General features: G+C 54.7%; 1 protein-coding gene across 1 annotated transcript in view; it reads left to right on the top strand.

Moving 5' to 3' along the window:
- The first annotated feature begins 226 nt into the window (after window positions 1-226).
- The window catches only part of B4GALT5 (beta-1,4-galactosyltransferase 5), a 39,558-nt gene continuing 25,397 nt past the window's right edge, over window positions 227-14,387 (top strand). The window contains exon 1 of the mRNA XM_076352135.1: window positions 227-320. The gene's annotated coding sequence lies outside the window, so the exon portion shown is untranslated. The remainder of the gene's footprint in view (window positions 321-14,387) is intronic.

Consider the following 14,387-nt stretch of genomic DNA (forward strand, 5'->3'; position numbering starts at 1 on the left):
GCGCCGCCCCGCCCCGCGCCTCCCGCCCCGCCCCGCCCCGTCCCGCGGCGGCTCATTCATGCGGCGGCGCTGGGTGCGGGTGGCGGCTCGGAGCGGCCCGGGCGCGGCGCCTCCCGCCGGGTCTCGGCGCATGTGAGCGGCGGCGGCGGTGCGGCGGCAGCAGCAGCAGGGCGGCGGCGGCGGCGCATCGGCCATGCGGTGGCCCCGCGGCCCCCGCGGCGCCTGGCGGCTGCTGCCCCGGCGCTCGCTGCTGGCCGCGCTCTTTCTCTTCTCGCTCTCCTCCTCCTTCCTCTACTTCGTCTATGTGGCGCCGGGCATCGGTAAGCGGCGGGCCGAGGCCCGGGGCGCGGGGTGGGGGCACGCCGTCTGCCGCTGGAAACGCTGAGTAATCCGCGGCCGGCCGGCCCGGGGGCCGCGGCATCCCCGGCGGCCGCTGCCCGGAGAGGGGCGGCCCGGGCCCGGCGCCCTCGGCTGCGGTTCCCCGGTGCCCCGGGGCTCGGCGCTGGGCAGCGCGTCTCCGCCTCCCGCCGGCGCTGGGGAGAGCCCGCAGCCGGGGGGGGGGGGGGGGGGCTCTCCGAGGGGGGGTGCCCGGTGCCCGCTCGTGCCCCTCGGGGCGGGCACGTGCGGGGGTGCCGGTCCCCGCTGCGTGGGGGGGCCGCGGGAGGTGCCGGCCGCGCTCCCCGCGGGGCTTCCCCGGGCTGGCGAGGCCCGAGCGGTGCCGCTGCCGGAGCCGAGCAGGGAGGCAGCGAGCCTGCTGCCTGCCGGAGAGTTTGTTTTGAAGGAGTGGAGTGGTGTCCAAGTGTTTGTTGTCTAAACTCGCTCTCTGGTGGAAATCCTGCTCTTTTTGTCAAGTGGGAAGATGAGAAGTGTGTATTTTAGAAGGAGAGCGTACTTGTTCCTGTCTTTTTCATAGCATGCTTCACAGGGGACTGGAGTAGCCGTGTACCAAAATGGCTAGCACCTAGTGCCGGTGCCGTGGGGCTGTGCGTCCATCTCCTGTGAGATACGGGAAAGCTTGTGCCTCGGAAAGCAGCTGTTGTCTTCGTACAGTGTATCTCATTTCTGCAAGGAGCCAAGGCTTGCGGTTTGGCCTTCAATCAAACTTTGACAACAATTAATTTTTTTAAAAAACAATCCTTTCAAAAAAAATCTTGCAAATGGGAGTTTCTCCTTGAAATGTCATTGGTATTGCTCATGCCATCCCTAGCTTGGACATCCCACGGAGACCTGTGTGTGCTTTTCAAGGTGACTTCTGCGGGTTTTATTTACAGATGATGTCCCAGGGCTGCTGCTGGGGTTTGGGAGCCTTTCGTGGGGCTAAGAAAGGGTTGGCTGGCGTGTGAAGCCCTGCTTGTGGGGCTCGTGTGCTGGGCACAGCCCGAGCGAGGACACATATCCTGGGCCTCCCCACCATGCTCCTCCCTGGCTCGGTGGCCCAGGGCTTTGCTGTCCTGACAGGCTGGCTGGTGTCCTGCAGGCTGGCCTCAGAGCTGCCAAGCCATTCTCTTGCATTCGTTGGAGGACGATTTCACGCTGGTGCTAACGGGTGGCGCAGCCGCCGCCTGCTCCCTCTATAAACACAGCCTGACTCGTCCTGTTCACGTGCTGCCATGGGGCTGGTAGTTGTTTATCAGATGCATTCTGCAGCCCTTTGCAGAGCAGGCGCAGGGGATGTCCTCTTCAAGAGCCGTGGCGTGGCTGTGGATGGGCTTCCCTGGGCCCAGAGGGAATAGCTGTACAGTTTCAGAAGGAAACTTCTCTTGTAAGGATGGCTTTGCTTCTTTTTTAGAATTGCCTAACTCATTTTGTGCCACTTCTGTGTGGTCACCAGTCCTAGAGGTGCTGGAGATGCTGTAGGGTATAAAATGCTGTTTAAAACCAGCTCTGTGCCCAGAGGCCTTTCCCTACATGGACCTTGGATAACGTGGTCACATCCCGCCCCATGTTCTCGCTATCTGTGATGCTGGAAGAGAAGGCAGGGAGGTGAAGGTGGTTCCTGTCCCCACCCACCTGTGGATGTCAGTGATGTTCTGAATCATCTCACCATCAGATGACAGAAGATCTGCTTCCCCTTTTTTTTTTTTTTTTTTTTTTTTCCCTTCTCCCTCTTTCAGACAAAAATGTTCCATCATGAAAACCCGGCCCAGTATTCCTGGGACAGCTGGGCTCATCCTCCTGGCGCTTGGAGGGAGTTTGTTTTCAGGCCAACGCGGTAAGGAGAAGCTTGGAAGAAAACTGAGTGCGGTAGGACATGAGCAGAGCTGGGGATTTTAATAAATCGACTGCGTGGCGTGTGATGGAGAGATGCTGTCGGCGGGGTGTTCTGGGGGCCTTTGGCCTGCCCGCCGCCACCGTCTGCGGTGGGGTAGGGCTGGGCTGGTTTTCTGACTGCTGAAGGGACTGAAGAAGCCTCTGCCCTAAAACTGTCCCTTGCAGGATGCGTCGGGGAAGCGGCTGAAGAAGGACATGCAGCTCATCAGCTAAACCATGGGCAGAGGAGTGATTAGTCCATTCCTTGATCACGCCTTCATTAAAAAATCCAAATAAACGGGACCTGAAACGGCGAGCAAGCTTGAACCAGCTGGAGATTGGGCCTGGAAGGGCTTTCACCTGCTCGGTGCCGCAGGCTGCTGGAAAGGGGCTCCTACAGCAAGCCTCTGCTCATGGGGGTCAGCAGCTGGTGGCGCCAGGGCTGGAGCCAGCCTGCCCTGCCTGGGCACCGTCAGACCCTCTGGGTTGGGAACGGCCTGGCGGTGGGACGGCAGCGAGGATCCGGGCATTCCTGTGGCAGGGTGTGCTGCCACCGTGGCAGAGGGCAGGGCTGGGCCGAGCCTGTCCCCGAGCCCCTGGTTTGAGGGGGGGAAAAAATTCATTGGCGTTGCTGAGGCTTGTTGTGTTTGAGCAGTTGTGCGCCAGTGCCAGGAGAAAACTGGGACAGTTGCACTTCTGGGTGCTGTCTCAGCGCATTGGCGTGGAGCTGGCACACTTGCCGGCTCCCTTGCTGGCTGGAAAAGCTGGAAAACTGCTCCTGGTGCCCTTTGGGGATGGGGAGCCCAGCTTGGGCTCTGGGTTGCCTACCCTGGCACTGGCCTGTAGCCCAGCCGGCTGTTGTGTTTGGCTCTTTGCAAACCAGGTAACGCCAGCATGCCTTCGGTCTGCTCGAGACGGAAATGCAGGAAGAAATTAATGTTTACTGTCAGCAAATCGCCATGCTTGGTACCCACAGGGAGCCCAGAGCTTTTGGGGCTTATGTTTGCGTTGTGCCCTGGTTTATGCGATGCCTGGGGTAGCTCCTTGCTTCTGTCCTTCGCCAAGGTTTCCTCCTATGGAACTGAAACTTTCTTGTGGCCTCAAGTTTGTGCAGAGCAATCCAATGTAAACAGCCAGTGCCGCCTCCTTCCCAGCGCTCGCATCCAATACCCGTGTGTCCTCCCCACACACCACCCTAACAATTTACATCCCTGGGCTCCCAAAGCCACCTTGGAAAGTAAATTGCCAGAGACCCAGCTGATGGCACAAATGCAGCAGGGTCCCCTTTTATTCGACGTGGTTCCCCGGCGCCTGCTCGCTTTTGTCCCTGCCGTGGCTGGGGTGATTATGTGGGTCTGTCTCATCATGGCCATTGTGTGCTGGATGAGGCGGCCGATTGTTCTGCTCCGTGGTGAGCTGGGGCTGAGGCACGGCAGGGCTGGTGGAGACGCAGCGGCTGGAGGCTCCAGGAGATGCTCTTGTATCTGCACGCGTCCCCACTGCCTGCCGGGAAGCCCTGCGAGGCAGCAGGTATGAGGCGATGCTTGTACGGGTGGGGAGGTTGCTTTTGCTCGCTGCCTTGCTCAAAGGTCTTGTGAGCAGCAGCAGGGTAAAGGGCTGCAAGACAGACTGTGCTTTAATTATGTGCAATCGCACTGGCCTTGTCTTTGGAATAAGCAGAGCTTGGCATGGGGCAAACCGTTTTGTCCTGCTCCAGAATCCAGTGTGCACCTCGGCCAGTTATTTTGCAAGGCTCGTTCCTGGCACTGAGGCTCTCGCCCTCCTGGGATGACTGCCCTGTGTGCCTCTCGCTTCTCCCGAAGGGATGTGCAGAAATGGGCTTGCCAGAGTTACTCTATCATGCCTGGACCCTGGTGTTAGAGCAAGGGTCCTCCAAGGAGCTAAGCTACAGTCCCTGAAAATGTCGTCTTGCTGGTTTTGTGCTCCCTTTTTTAACAGGGCCTGGGAAATCAGGGGAATTCCTTCCTGCGGTTGAAAACAGTAATGCTTTTACAAGCTGCTTGCACTGCAAGTAGCCATTTCATCTTGATAACTCTCGCTGCAACAGTAGACACTTCTGAGACCTTGGACTTGGTCCTCGTGGAGAGGGTGGTTGCTGCATGGCTGGGAGGAGGGAGGTCAGGGACCTTCCCTGGTGCTTGTGTAGCTGCTCTTGGCTTTTCCCTTATTGTCTCTCCAGATGTTGGAGCCTTTTTATTTTATTTTTTTAACTTAGGTTTGCACAGGGGTCTTACTTGGTTGGATCTGATGTAGGAAAATAATGCAGAGAACTTAAATTATTGGGTGAAAGATTGTTACCTTTGTGAGAGCACTGTAATTCATTCTGGCTTTACTTCCTCAAAACTTATCAGGAATTGCTCCTGACCGGTTGTACAGGGCATGAGGTAGCAGCGTTAGCCCTGAATTACATTTGTGGCGCAAGAACTTGATTTTGATAGGCAGGAGTGCTTTGAAACGCTATTCCTTCACGCTGCGTTTCAGTGGACAGCAGAGCAGTACTGTGGAGATGAACAGCTTCCTTTGTGCAGCTCGTTTGCTGCTTTGGTCCCTTGCAAGAATATTGTATGGCCAAATGTGGCTGATCCGGTTCGGTTATTTAATGCATCACCCTGGCAAATCTTAGCACAGAGGAGTTCCAGGGGTGAAAATGGCAAAAGATTTTGCTGCTGCTGGCTTTCCCTAGGTTGAGGGGACCATGGTACTGTGGCAAGTGGTTGAGTTGCTCTCAGTGGTGAGGACCAGAAGAAGAGTGGTGGCTGTGGTCCCGTGAAGGGGGATGGCACTGTGGTGACACAAGGCCAGGGCTGGCAAGTCTGGGTGAGGGAAGTGGGGAGGTCGTGTGGGGTAGTGGGTAGCTGCTGCTTTTGCCTTCTGTGCGCTTCTCATAAGGGATGTCGGCAGGAGGAGCCTGGTTAGACTCAGCGGCTGGTGGAGAGAAAGGCAGAAGGGGGCTGGCAGTGCAGAGTCCCAAGCGAGGGGGCAGGGGACACTGGCTGTGGCAGGGTGCTGGTGCCCAGCTCATCCGAGAAGCACACCGGTGGGCCGCAGTGGCCTTGGCTTGGCTGGGCAGAGGCTGGGTGCAGGTGCCCTTTCGGGTTTGCTGGCGGCTTGCTGGGTGGCTGGGCACTGCCTGAGCAGGGACAGAAGGTGAAGGTGAGCTCGGAATAAAGAAATGAGGTTTGTGCTGTTGTAGCCCTGGCTTTCATTTTCTAGGTCTTCCCTCTGCAGTGTAAGGGACTGTGGTATCTTGCTATGAAACACTGGCAGCGCTACCCTCTCCCCGAAAGATCTGCCAAGCAGCATTTCACAACCTAAGGAAGGAACAGCCCAGTTCCTCAGTGTATCCCACTAAGGTTTTTGCAGTTGTCAGATCTGACAGTGACTGGGGGTAGTAAGAAATCCTTGAGCGCTCCTTGATACGAGAACTTGAGCTCAGGATCTCCTGTGCTACGTGTGGAAGGAGACTGGTGGTGGCTGTGGGAAATAGCTCCTTTGGTAGTACCGCTTTCTTCCAGCACTGAGTCTCCTAAAAGGCCTGTGCAGGCAGGAGAGCAGCTGCAGCCGTGCTTGCACAGAGCTGCTCCTGTGCCAATGCATCTGAGGCGCTGGTGGTGCAGAGCATTGGTTAGAGACCACCTTTTGGTCAAGGCTGACAAAGTACAAGGTTTCTTTGAGGGCAGATGAACTACCAGGTTTTCTTTGCCTGTAAGCGCCCGTGTTGTCTGTCAGGCATGTCTGGTTTGGTTTATTTTGCTGATGGCTCGCTGGGTGTTGCAACTGCAGAGAGTGTGTGAAGAGTTCACATTTCATCTGTCTATCTCTGGAAGGCCTGCTTGTGGAAGCTGATCAGCAGTCACAAAAGCTTCCATGTACTGGTTCATTCCTGCAAATTAAATGCTTCAAAACTTCAAGGATCTGCAACGCACCAAACCTTAAAGCAAAACCATTAGTGCTGTCAGCCCAGACTTCCAGGAGACCTGAAATCCTTCATGGGATTGGGAAGCTGTGGAAGGCCAGGACTTCAGCAGGCGCTCAGTCTCTTCAGGTAGCTGCCGGCTCTGGTGGAGATAAGGGCTCTGACACTGCTGCTTTGTTTCCTGAGCTGATAGTCTGCCTCTTTTCCAGGTGGACTCATTAATTGCATTAACTCAGGCAGCATCTGCTCTGCAGGGTACGATGAACACCCCAGGGACTACTGCAGGGAATGGAGATGAGCAATGTGGGGAGCTGTATGTTTGCACTTGTTCCTATTTGAATGCTGTTACTGTTGGTGGCTTTTAATATCCAAGCAGTGCATGGAGTCTTTAAATGCTTAATTTTATTGAAACTTCTGGGGAACCTCACAAGGGTGGCACCGGTGACCCTCAGCCGGTGGTGCTGGCTGGGGCCCATGTGTTGTTGACTGGGTAAGGCTCCGCAGAGCCCTCTGCTCTCCCTGTGGCGGCATCAAGGGATGAATAGTCTGGAAGAGAAACTGATACGCAGCTATACAGAGCGAGGGAAATCTTTTCCTGAACAGCTTTATTTTTAAAGCATCATTGTTACAATAAAATGTGTGTTTACTTTGACAAAACCTTTGCTGGATTATTTTAGTAAAGTTTGTTTTCATACTGGCTTTTCCTTCGCCTTTGCATTTGGACTGTTGTTCTGACCATGGTTTTGTCTGACAGCTTTTTGAACATTGGTGCATTAGGATGGTTAATGTGTGTTTGAAGGTTTTCTAGCACCTGCTCTAAACACTGTGGGTATTATTTGTTTTGGATGGAGATGGAGCAGAAAATGTATAGTGGACTGTGCTGTTGAAATGCAAAAAAAAACCCAAATCAGAAATTTTTGAGATGTTTGTGGCTGTGTTTTTTGGAGAATATGAAATTGAGAACATTAAAAACGCCAGGGCTTTTAGCGTTACTCTGGAGCTGCTACTATTTTGAAAGGAAAGGTAGACTGAAAAGCTGAGGGGTGATGTCAGTGCCCGGCAGGAAAACTGCTCTCGGCCATTCTTGTCTGCTACTTGGAAGGGTCCCAGGGGTGACGGAGGGACAGCACGTGTAACCCCCGTCCCGGAGGGAAGCGTCCTCATGGGTACAGCTATGGTGTGGAGTGTGATGGGCAGGACGGTGGTGCCCTTTTTCCATTACAAAAAGAATTTTCTGGGGCTTGCTGGTTTTGTTGAGACCTAAAGTGAAGGAGTGGGCTGTTGTGCCTGGGGGGTCAGGCAGGTTTGGGGGATCCCTTGTGCTCTGTAGTGACTGTGGGTATTTTGTATAAGGCCACAAGCTTTAGTGCACCTGCTTTGGCACTTTGTTTTTTTTAAAGCATGTAAATATTACTTCAGGGGTGCAAGAAGCTCAGTTTGAGCTCCTACCTCACTCTGGCCACGTGGGGGAGGCGAGGGGGTTAGCGCTTGCTTGGGCTGGGCTTTAGGTGAAAGCATGTTGCCATGTTGAGTGTGACTTCCTAAAGCTCATTTTTTTTAGGCTTTTGGTTTTGAGGTGCAAAACCAATGGGCTCTTCCCTTTGCAAGCCTGCGGTTGCGTGTGGCATTCCCAGGCTGGCACGAACCCCTCCAGAGCCCTTGCCCTGTGTGGGTCTCGTCCCCGGGCTCCTCCGAAGATGCTGTGGGCTGTGCCAGCCAGTGTCCCTTGCAATGGGGGGGGACCCTAGCCAGGCACCCATCCCCCCAGCTCTTGCTGCAGGGGAGAGGCTGCTGCCAGGGGATGTGGGTTCAAATAGCACCATAGGTTTTTAATCTGGGTTGTGCCTCAGTTTCCCTGTGCGGTGGGAGCTTGCTATGTTAGAAAACTGCTATTTTCCTGCCCCCATGAGCGGGTGCGTGTCTGTGCAATACTTGGACTGCGTGCTCCCAGCCCCTTGCGGGAGGGCTGCGTGTGAGACGGCGCCTGCAAAGTTGTTCCCTCCCTGTGCCTTTCTAATCTGAAAAGTAAAGGTTGGGAAATTTCTGTATGGAGAATGCCACTGCAGACGTAATAGAAGAAAGCAAATACAGGCAAAAAACCCCCTTGCACAGCTGCAGGTTGGACTATGGTATAAGCAGTCTTCAGCCAGTGTTTGTTTGCATATCTAGGGAATGTTATGGCAAAATAATTGATCAGTTTTACTTGAATGCTATCGCCATACAAACAATCAAAGGAACCTCTTGAATCCTGGCACTGCATTAGGCACCTCCTTTGCTTTGGAGAGGCTGGGGACAAAGCTGTGCTGAACCTTTAAATATGCTGATACACTGCCAAAAGGTTCCTGTGCAGGGATCAGAGGGTTACCCTGCAACGAGGAGGACAAGCTGGTGGAGGTCTGTGTGATGCCTGCGATAGGGGAGTGCGTACTCTTAATTTATGGTGTTGCCCCTCAGCAGCAGGTTGGGAGAGGCTGTGTCTTGAGCAAGGGTTTTGGATGGAGAGTGGTGAAGATGGCTACATGAATGCTAACTTTTATAAAGTGCCTCTAAAAAAAAAAAAAAGTACAAAGCATACAGAATGAAAGAGGAAAGCAAACACTGCAGTGTACCAGGTAGTCAAGTAGTAACTGATTTTTTTTTTTTTTTTTTTCCCTCACCTACCTGGCAGGAGAAGGAAAGCATTTCAGTTCCGTTCCTGCCTTTCATGCCCTCTGCGTCAGTGGGTGTGCTGGCAGGAGGCTGCAGGCTGTGGTACGGGAGCCTTGGGTGTGTTGCGCAATGGCTGCTCTTGCTAAAATACCCGGGAGCGTGGGGTGGCGTGGCTGGGGCTCTGCCAGGGCAGGGCTGGAGGGCTGCGTGGGGTGGGAAGCAAAGGGGGGAAGCTGCTGGGAGTCAGCAAGTGATGCACAGGCCACAGGGAAATAAACAGGCTAAAATGGCTGTATTCCATGGCAGGAAAGCCCAGAGCTGTTGGAGCTTGAAACTAGTGTGGGCCATGCCCAAGGCGTGTGGTGCTTTCTCCACTAGGGCTGCAGGAACTTGCTCTGAGGGAGAATGTGGGGTTCCCTTGGAGCTGGGGACCCCATGGAGGGGTGCAGGGTGGCCCCTGGCTGCAGCAGCCCTGCGAGCGCAGCAGCTCCTGCAGGAGTGTGAAATGCTTCCACACATGCAGCTTCCTTTTATTCTGCAGTCATTTTTTTTTTCTTCAGTGTTTTTCCAACTCATGTCTTTCTGCCAGAGTCCATATTAATAATGCATGACTTCCTTTTTTTTTTAAATGGTGCTTCTTTCCCGGCATTCCTTTCAACTGCTGAGTCAGAGAAGATTGTTATAGCAGCAACCTCTGAAGTGGTGAAATGCCCCTGCAATGCTCGACTGCTGTCGTTTATCATCCTGGCTCCTCTGCCGGCAGCCCTTTCCCTTGCCCGGCTCTGGGCAACGAGGATACCAATGCCAAAAGGCTGATTCCTGCTATGCCAGCTGGTGACTGGCGAGATCTGCTCTGCTGAGCCTTCCTGGCTAGTATTTGATTAAAGCAGGTATTGCCTCTGCTGGTTGCTTTTTTTTTGGTTTTGAAATCCTGTGAAGTCTTTTTTCCTGATCTGCCTGAGACTGTGCTTTGGGATGGTACCCAAGACCTCCCCCCCCCCCCCCCCGCCTCCCTTACTAATTCTTAAATCATTTTTTTTTTTCCTCTTCCCTGCACTCCCCCTGAGATCTGTGCCTGGGCTTTTTAAGGTAATTGAGATGACAGAAACCACATAACATGTTAACATGGTTAAATTAACTCAAAATCCTTCCACTGGCTGTTGAAACGTGCCTGGCTGCTGCAGGAAGCCTCGGAGCTGCTGATGCAGCATGGAGCAGGGATTTGCAGGGCTCCTGCCCCCAGGCTGGGATGAGTCCCCAGGGGTTACCTCCCCGTGGAGCCGGTCCCCACCTGCTGGGTCCAAAACCTGGAGAGAAATAGGGAACAAGAGCGCTTTTCAGGGAATTTGTCTTCTGATGACTCAATAAATACGCTGTAATCTCGGGAGCAGATCTTTCCTGTCCCACATCGTAGTGCGATTGTCTGTTTGGGTGGAAGTGGCTGCAGGGGGAGTCGCTGGTGGGGAGCGGGGGTCACGCAGTCTCAGGCTGGGAAAGAACGTCCTTGGGGCTGGGAAACAGCATCCTCATAGTCTTCCCCCGCTCGCTGTTCTGCCTCTGTGCGCTTTGAAAGACTCACCTGTGAATTTATACAGTTATCCCAGACCCAAGCAGGAGAGGAGCAGGGCTCGCCTGGGGAAGGAGGGTTTCTTTTTGCCAGACTTCCCAAACTGCCTCGTTCCCCCATGTCCCGCTGTTGGGGATGGCACCAGCACGTGTGCACCCGTGCTGGCGTCTGCACTGGGAAGTGCAGAGAGGCAGCCTGGGACCCGGGAGGGACGTGGTGCTGCTTTTACTTCTCACAGCTGGCCAGAGCTGACTGGAGCAGCCAGACAGCGATGCTGCCCTTGGGAGCAGGATGCGTGTGTGAGGCTGACCCTGGCTGCACGACTCCATCTCGCCCAGAGCCAGGCTCTTGCCTGTCCAGCAGCGGGGATGGTCGCCCTTGTTGTGGCGTGCTTCCCTTTCGGCACCCAGGCCTTTCTGCTAGGACCCTACAAATGCTGTGCTACTAATTCATCCCTCCCGAGGAAGGGGAGGCATGACTGATATGGTGTGAAATTCCCCCAAAGGTGCAGCGCATCTTCCTTCCATGCTGCAGCCTGGCTCCCTTCCTCAGGGTCAGTGATTTCTCTTGCTATGGATTTTTTAGGGCTTTGCTGGCTGTCAGGTGCCTACTGCTGGGGCTGCAGGGTGAGCCTGGAGGCACCCTGCCTGTGCCCTCTGACGGGGAGGGGGCAAGCTCTTTCCATGGGTGGCTTTTGCCCATTACGGGGGGAAGCTTTGCAGAAGGATCCCGTGAACTTCTGCATCTTGAATCTGTATGGGCTTGCTGGAGCAGTGGTGGCAAGCGGTGTGCCACCTTGCTGCGGTTGCCACCTGCCCCAGTGCTTCTGCCTGCCTGGGATGTGCACCCAAGGGGCACCTTCATGCTGCAGGCAGCCCCATTTGCCTGGCAGCAAAAAGCAATGCCACCCACAACTGGTGAGACAACCAACTTGCTTCTCAGCTAACAAGATTTAGGTGGATTATGCTATGTATTTAATCAAGGGCTAAGCTTATTGCCGTATTTGAAATGGATCAAAGCCCTTGAAAATGCTGGCCTGGAGACCAGCTATTGAGCGAGAACATTATTCAGCTGTTTTCCTGTGTGGCGGGGCTTGCTTTCGAAGAAGCTGGGTAGTTCAGCAGGCAGGCTTCAGACTGCAGCAGTGACCAAATGCAAAACCAGATGGGAAAAGTTTGAAGCCGTGGGGAGGCAGGAGTATGCAAATGTTGTTGGTCATCATCAAATCCTGGGGGATTTGGGGGAAAAAGGCTTCCTTTTCTAGCTTTCAGTTTGCAACCACGTTTCCAGATATATAAAGCTCCATGCTGGCAGGTAAGGGAGATGCTCTGGCTTTTGGCAGTCAGGCTTCACCTTCTAGAAAAGCAGCTTTGGTTTTTTTAATTTTTTTTTTTGTGTGTGTGAGCTTGTGTGGCTCTGTAGCAGGGACCAGATTCTCCAGTGCTTTCACAAGGAGCCTCACAACCCCCTGCAGTGGCCATTAGCAGTGTTGGAGCTCACGGGGGGTCTCGTCTCCTCTTGTCCTGGTCCCCACAGCAGTGTTGCCCTGGGACCCTGTGGGGCTTTGGCTGTGGCCGCAGAGGAGCTCATGCTGGCTGCAGAGGAATAAAGCAGAAGATGTTTCTTGCTGCTCTTGTAGCCTAGAGGCACTCGCTCCTTGCTCTGGCCTTTGCTGTGCTGGAGGCACGCTGTGCGGTGGGAGCCCACATCTTGCAGCAAGAGCAGCTCTCCCTCTTTCCCGGGGTAGCGGGTTGTCGGCCACAGGGCTCCCGCTCGGCATGGGCAGGTGCTGCCCTGCCGGCAGCCTGTCCCGGCGCAGGGCGAGGAGGTGCGTGGCCCCCTGCCCGCACCCCAGCAGTGTGAGCGGTGCGTGGGGTGGGGGGGCGGCTGGGTGGTAGACACGGCAGCAGACCTGCTCTGCAGGGTTTATTTCTGCATGTGTGCCGAGGTGGGTGGAAGGAAGTGTTGCTATAAGCAGATATTGAGGCAGGTTTAAAATGACTTTCCAGTTAAGAGCTGTCGTGCTTGCCGGGGTCTGCCTGGAGTGGAAGGGCAAGGGTGTCCAAGGTGCAAGGCTATCTCTTTCTTGCAAGATTAGGGTTTTTTTTTGCTGTGAGAGGTATGTTGGTGCTCGCAGGTGCCCTGTCCCTGTGTCCACGGTCAGTGTGTTGCAAGCACATCCTGTGCCGCTTCATTTCCATGTGGTGAGCTGTCCCAGCTTAGCTGAGCAAGCTGCTGAAAATACGCTGGCTATTCAAATCACCTTTCCTCTTAAAAAGAAAAGTTTATTCCAGTAACCACCTTTCATCTTGCTGCCATTTGACATAAGGAGGGCAGCTGCAGCTCACAGCTCTCCCGCTCCATGAACATGACTGTCGGTACTGCCTGCAGAACAGAAAATACCCCAACCAAATGGCTTGGAGGAGTCGGGGCTGGAGGACAGATGTTGGCGACTACTTCTTTGAGGTGAACCAAACTGTGCGGTTCTCGCGCAGCAGCAGGTGCTGGTGCTCCCTGCAGCGTCGCCGCTCCTTCCCATTTTCTTAAAGCAGGCTTTGCAAACTTCTCTCCCTTCCTGCTCTCAGACTACCTTGTGTTTTTTGCCTTGCTGCATGGTGCAGCAGAGAGAAGTTCAGCTATGTCGCCGCTGTGCTGCAGGCGTGGGTGTCCCTCGCCCTGGCTGCCCCGTCTCTCCTAGAAGTGGCCTGAGCCCTCGTGCAGGGCTGGCTGAGCTTCGTGTGTGACAGCTGGGTGCAAAGCGTTCCCGTGTTTAATTTATTGTGAATCAAACCTGCAAATGAGGCTTTGCCTCCGTTCTCCTGCAGCCCAAGCCCATTGTGTGTCCTCCTGCCCTAATTTGCATTTGTAATTACAGGTAAGGACTGGTCAAGCATCCTTTTGTGTTTCAGAGGCCTCGGCAGGCTTGCTAGCTTGCAATCATCCCATTAGTGCCGGCTTTCTGGTGTCTTGGGTTGTATCAAATGGTCATACAGTTTCTAGGCTACAGCACTGGGGTGTCTGCTGGTACCTGGGTTAAGCAGCTCCAGGGTTGCTTGTTCTGTGCGTCGGGTTGGGAAGGGCTGTGGGGTAGGAGCAGATGGAGGGAGCTGTGCTGGGGGGGCTGCCCAGCTTCAGGGTGCTCTAGGTTAACCCTGCTTTCACCTAATTAAAAGAGAAAAAACGCCAGTCAACATAGTAATTGTCTCGTTTGCTGCTGCGCTGCAGAAAGCTGATAGCAAAGCAGGGCTCACAGCGGGTGCTGACACCAACCCTTTTCCCCCATGCTGCCCTCCCCCAGCCACCATCCTTTACCCTGCCTTGGGCTGCAGCTGCTATGTCCCTGGGCCGTGCTGAGGGCACAGGAGGTTCCTGGTCGCGGCTGGGGCTCTTGGAGTCACTTGCATTTGATGGGTACCAAAACCCTGCAGGTGGAAGCTCCCACACGAGGCTTGTGTCCTTCCATCCCAGTGCGACAGTGGGCTCCTGGAGTCAGCTGGGGGATTCCCCTGCCAGCTCGGCTCCCGAGCCTGCAAAAGTGGCTAAAAACCAGCATTGATGGAAGAGGACTCTGCTACTGTCATGGAAAGGCTGTACTTGCAGAAGAGCAACCTGTATTACATTTCTCTGCTGTTTCCCACCTTTGCATGTGGGGCACTGCATCTGCACCTGGCTCGGGAGCGGGTCAACCCCCCCCCCGCCCCCCCCCAAATTGCAGGATGCTGCTGAAGAGCATCGTGGCATTTGTAGGGCTGTGTCTGCAAAGCGCTGCCAAGGGCTCGGCCACGTGGAGGACGGGGGGAGCAGAGGAGGATGGTGTTTAGCTGTAATACCTTGGAGAAGCAAACATGACATGGACGAATTGGGTAACTTGAGTGGATAAATTGGTGTAATCTAAAATCTTGTTATCCACCGTGGAGGGAAAGGCTGGTGCCCTGGCGAGGAGGAGGAGGGTGGGCTGCTGCATTGCTGGAGAGTGGTGCCATG

This window comes from Aptenodytes patagonicus, chromosome 14 (assembly GCF_965638725.1).
Source record: "Aptenodytes patagonicus chromosome 14, bAptPat1.pri.cur, whole genome shotgun sequence".
NCBI classification, from domain to species: domain Eukaryota; kingdom Metazoa; phylum Chordata; class Aves; order Sphenisciformes; family Spheniscidae; genus Aptenodytes; species Aptenodytes patagonicus.